This window comes from Vigna unguiculata, chromosome 8 (genome assembly GCF_004118075.2).
Source record: "Vigna unguiculata cultivar IT97K-499-35 chromosome 8, ASM411807v1, whole genome shotgun sequence".
NCBI lineage: Eukaryota > Viridiplantae > Streptophyta > Magnoliopsida > Fabales > Fabaceae > Vigna > Vigna unguiculata.
This window is the reverse complement of record NC_040286.1, coordinates 15101303-15106134: the sequence shown is the minus strand read 5'-3', so window position 1 is coordinate 15106134 and position 4832 is coordinate 15101303. Positions and strand designations below refer to the sequence as shown.

The 4832-nt window shown below is 41.9% G+C and overlaps 1 non-coding gene across 1 annotated transcript; it reads left to right on the top strand.

Annotated features, from left to right (window-relative positions):
* The first annotated feature begins 4515 nt into the window (after window positions 1-4515).
* On the top strand, window positions 4516-4622 carry LOC114195715. The gene has a single exon (XR_003606548.1). It is a non-coding gene; the product is annotated as a small nucleolar RNA R71 (small nucleolar RNA).
* Window positions 4623-4832: the final 210 nt, after the last annotated feature.

Here is a 4832-nt window from a genome sequence, read left to right as displayed (position 1 = left end):
AAGTGAAAGGATTAAACCCCTTGAAGTTGGATTGTTAATGATAAGGCACCAACTAAGACAAGTTTCCAAGGAACTTGACCCTTCTCAAAGACAAAACCTTTTTCATTCAAGGTGCCATATCAAAGACAAACTATGTACCGTCCTCATAGATAATGAAAGTTGTGTAAATATGGCTAGCACAAGGGTTGTGGACAAGCTTGGCCTGAAACCTATCCCTCATGCCAAGCCCTACAAGCTATCATGGCTTAAGAAAGAAGACATTAAAGTAACTCAACAAGTCCTCATTAACTTTTCAATTGGAAATTTTAAAGATGAGGTGTTATGTGATGTTGTGCCTATGGAAGAAACTCATATTTTGTTAGGTAGGCCATGGCAATTTGATAGAAAAGTCTTTTATGATGGCCATGCTAACACCTATGTCCTTCCAAGGCAAGAAGTTCACACTCCTACCTCTCTCACCCAATCAAGGAAATGAGGACCGAAATAAAGTGAAAGATAAGAGAAAAGATGAAAAAGACAAAGAGCAAGTTACCTCCAAAGTGTTACTTGCCTCTAAAAAAAGATTTTCAATGCAAGATGGACATCACCATTCTTTCTTCTCTTGCAAGGCTCAAAAGGAAGACCCAATGCGCAAGCATGAGAAGAAAAGTGGTCTAGAAAAGAGGGATGGCCTAACCAAAGCTAGGGGTAGTACCCTTAGAAAAGATGGAACAAGAGCTCATAAAAGAGAGGCGCAAAACCTCCCCCAAATCAAGTCAAGCTCCATCTACAAAGGCTTAAAGAATTTGTGGTCAAATTCTCTCCAAGAAGAGGAGGATGATGAAGGATTGATCCCAACCAAGGATGAAGGCACATGCTTAAGAAGACTAAGCATGTTTAGAAAGGAAGTTCACTAATCCTTCATCCCTTTCATTTGTGTTTGTTATTTTTGATTCCCTAAGTTGGTTTAGTTGAATCAACTTTAGTTGACTTGTTGACCTTTGACTAGGTTTGACTTGTTGACTATAGTTGACTTGACTTAAGCCAACATGCTAATTTATGTTTATTTGCTTTGTAGGTTAATTAGGAGTAAGAAAACAATGCTAGGTGGCACATGGTGATTGGGGAGCATAAATGATGTGGAGGAGAGAGTAAAGCAAAGGCATAAAGCATAAAGTAAAAGGCATGAAGCAAGTGTACCTATTTACCTTTGGTCTCCTTTGTTTTTAGCACACTTTGGCCACTTTTTGGAGACATATGAGACACATTCTTTGTCTCCTTTTGTGCTAGAACGAAATTAGCCTTGCACACACCATAGTTGGCTCTTTTGTCTCTCATTTTTGTAACCTTATTTAACCTAGTTTCTAAAAGCTAGGGTTAGGTTTTTGTAGAGACATCCTTAGGTATCTTTTATTTGCTTAGAGGCCCCTAAAATCTTCGATATAAGGGGTGCTCCTAGACATGTAAAAGGGTTGAACATTTTGAAGTAAAAACACTCTTGTGTCTCAACCATTTGTGAGAGTTTCCTCCCTAGGGAGTGAATACTTTTAAGCCTTATCTTGCATAGCAAGTGGCGGCACACATCCACTCATCTTCAAGGTTGCCATGGCTTTTAGCCTAGCCTTGTAGTGGTGTGCTTCTCACATTTTTACCATTTCTTTCCTTTCCATTTTATGTTTTCTTCTTCCTTTAATTGTTCTTGGTTTTCTATGGTTTATGTGCCTTCCATTTCCTTTTTGTTTTGAATCAATCCATCATCTTCTTCTCATGAGGTCTGTGAAAGGAACCTTCACATCTAGATAGCTTGCTATCTTAATGTCCAGTGGGGATTTCACTTAGCTTTCTTAATCAACTCACACCATATTCAATAATCTTAAAAGAGAAAGATAATCCTTCATCACTCCAAGAGTGAAGTGAGTGTTCCAAACAGAAAGCAAAAACATAACACTAACTAACACAAATTAACAAAATTGAAACAAACAAACGGAAACAACAACAGACAGACCTGGACAAGTGCAATAAAAGTAAAGAAGAGGGGAAAGAAAAATCCCTGAATCATGGTGAGACAACAGTGGGGTCAAGCAGGGAAGTTTCCTCCACAACAGTATCCACCAAGGCAGGATTGCTGAGGAATGGCTTCAGACGATGCCCATTCACTTTGAAGCTCTTATCGGTGGGCTAGCTTTTGATTTCAACTACACCATAAGGATAAACATTAGCAACAACAAAAGGACCAATCCACTTTGATCGCAACTTACCCCCCATGAGTCCAAGTCTGGAGTTATACAGTAAAAACTTGCTGACCAACAACAAACTCCTTTCTAGCTATGGAGCTATCATGGAATTTCTTGGTCTTCTCCTTGTAGAACATAGAGTTCTGATATGCCTCCAGACGGATCTCATCTAACTCGTTCAACTGCAGCTTCCTTTCCTCCCCAGCTTGATCAAGAGAGAAGTTGCATGACTTGACAGCCCAGTATGCTCGATGCTCTATCTCCACTGGAAGGTGGCATGGCTTACCAAAGACAACCCGATAAGGAGACATCCCTATAGGTGCCTTGTAAGCAGTCCTGTGAGCCCATAGAGCGTCCTCAAGTCTATTGCTCCAATCCTTCCTGTTGAGCTGCACAATCTTCTCCAAGATCCTCTTGATTTCTCTGTTTGAGATCTCGGCTTGCCCATTAGTTTGGGGGTGATATGGTGTAGAAAGTTTGTGCACGACCCCATACTTTTGAAGCAAAACCCCCATGGATCTATTGCAAAAATGGGTGCCCTGGTCACTAACAATAGCTCGAGGAACTCCAAACCAACAAAGTCCACAACAACTCGAGCATCATTAGTTCTAGTGGCTTTGGCTTCCACCCATTTTGAAACATAATCAACAACAAGCAAGATGTAAGTGAAACCGAAAGAGACAGGGAAAGGGCCCATGAAATCTATACCCCAGACATCAAACACCTCACAAAATAGCATGGGTTGTTGAGGCATCTATTGTCTCCAAGAAATGGCTCCTCCTGCTCATTGGCATTCCTCACATGTGCTACAAATCCTCCATGCATCTTTGAAGATGGTGGGCCAATAAAATCCGCAATCTAGCACCTTATGAGTTGTCCTTTGTGTGCAAAGGTGACCACCAGGTGCAAATGAATGACAAAATTTGAGGACCGAGTCAATCTCATGGTCCAGAATGCATCTCCTGGTAACCTGATCACTGCACATTTTCCACAGATAGGGGTCATCCCAAATGTAATACCTAGCATCGCTCTTGAGTTTATCACATTGAGCTCTGGATGCTAAGGGAGGAAAAACAGAAGCAGCAAGATAATTAACAATGTTAGCAAACCAAGGTGAGGAAGAAGTAGAGAGTGTCAACAAACTTTCATCGGGAAAGTCATCCCGGATCGGTGAAGCATCATCAGTAGACCTCTCAATCCTGCTTAGGTGGTCTGCAACCAGGTTTTATGCTCCGCTCTTATCACGGATCTCCAAATCGAATTCTTGGAGCCAGAGCATCCATCTTATCAGCCGAGGTTTTGATTCTGCCTTCTTCAACAGGTACTTAAGAGCTGCATGGTCAGTAAACACAACAACAGGAGAACCAAGCAGATAAGATCGAAACTTTTCAAGTGCAAAAACTACCGTAAGGAGCTCTTTTTCTGTTGTGGTGTAATTTGATTGGGCAGCATCTAATGTCTTAGAGGCGTAATAGATTACCCTCGGCTGCTTATCAATCCTTTGAGCTAGGACAACCCCTAATGCATAGTTGGATGCATCACACATAAGCTCAAATGGGGCTGTCCAGTCGGGCGCCTGAATGATTGGAGTTGTGGTTAGGGCCTTCTTGAGGCAATCATAAGGCTCTTTGCATCCTTAATTAAAGATGAAGTCAACATCCTTTTGTAGTAGGTTGGACAATGGGAGGGCCTTCTTACTGAAGTCTTGAATGAAGCGCTTGTAAAACCATGCATGGACAAGAAAAGAACGAACCTCTCGCACAGAAGAGGGGTAAGGCAATTGTAAAACAATTGAGATCTTGGCAGGGTCAACTTCAATGCCCTTTTTTGAAATTATGTGCCCCAATACTATGCCTTGTTCTACCATGAAATGACATTTCTAATTTAGATTAGATGCACCTGTTTAAAACTCTGTCCAAACTATCCAAACATGCATCAAATGAGGACCCATACACAGTAAAGTCGTCCATAAACACCTCAATGAATTTTTCAAGAAAATCACTAAAAATGCTTAGCATGCACCGCTGGAATGTGCTAGGGGCATTGCATAGGCCAAACGGTATCAATCTTACTCTCCAACTTCTTCGTGTACTCGACTGCTCCTACATCATGAACACCTCTAACAACTATGGCATCACTCCTTGTGCCAAATTGTTGAGAATTTGAAGCCATGTTCTCTATTAGTTGTCTGGCTGCAGCTGGGGTTATGTTACCAAGGGCACCACCACTTGCGGCATCAATCATATTTCGATCCATGTGGTGCAAGCCTTCATAAAAATACTGCAGGAGGAGGTGTTCAGAGATCTGATGGTGTGGGCAGCTTGAATAGAGATTCTTGAACCTCTCCCAGTACTCATAAAGGGTCTCCCTAGATTGCTGCTTGATGCCAGAAATCTCCTTCCTTATGGCTGTTGTCCTTGAAGCAGGGAAGAACTTGGCAAGGAACAATCTCTTCAGGTCATCCCAGCTTGTGATGGACCTGGGTGCTAGGTAGTACAACCAGTCTTTCGCATTACCCTCCAAAGAATGAGGGAAAACCTTCAAGTATACATGGTCCTCCTGTACATCTGCAGGCTTCATGGTGGAACAGACGACATGAAACTGCTTCAAGTGTTTGCA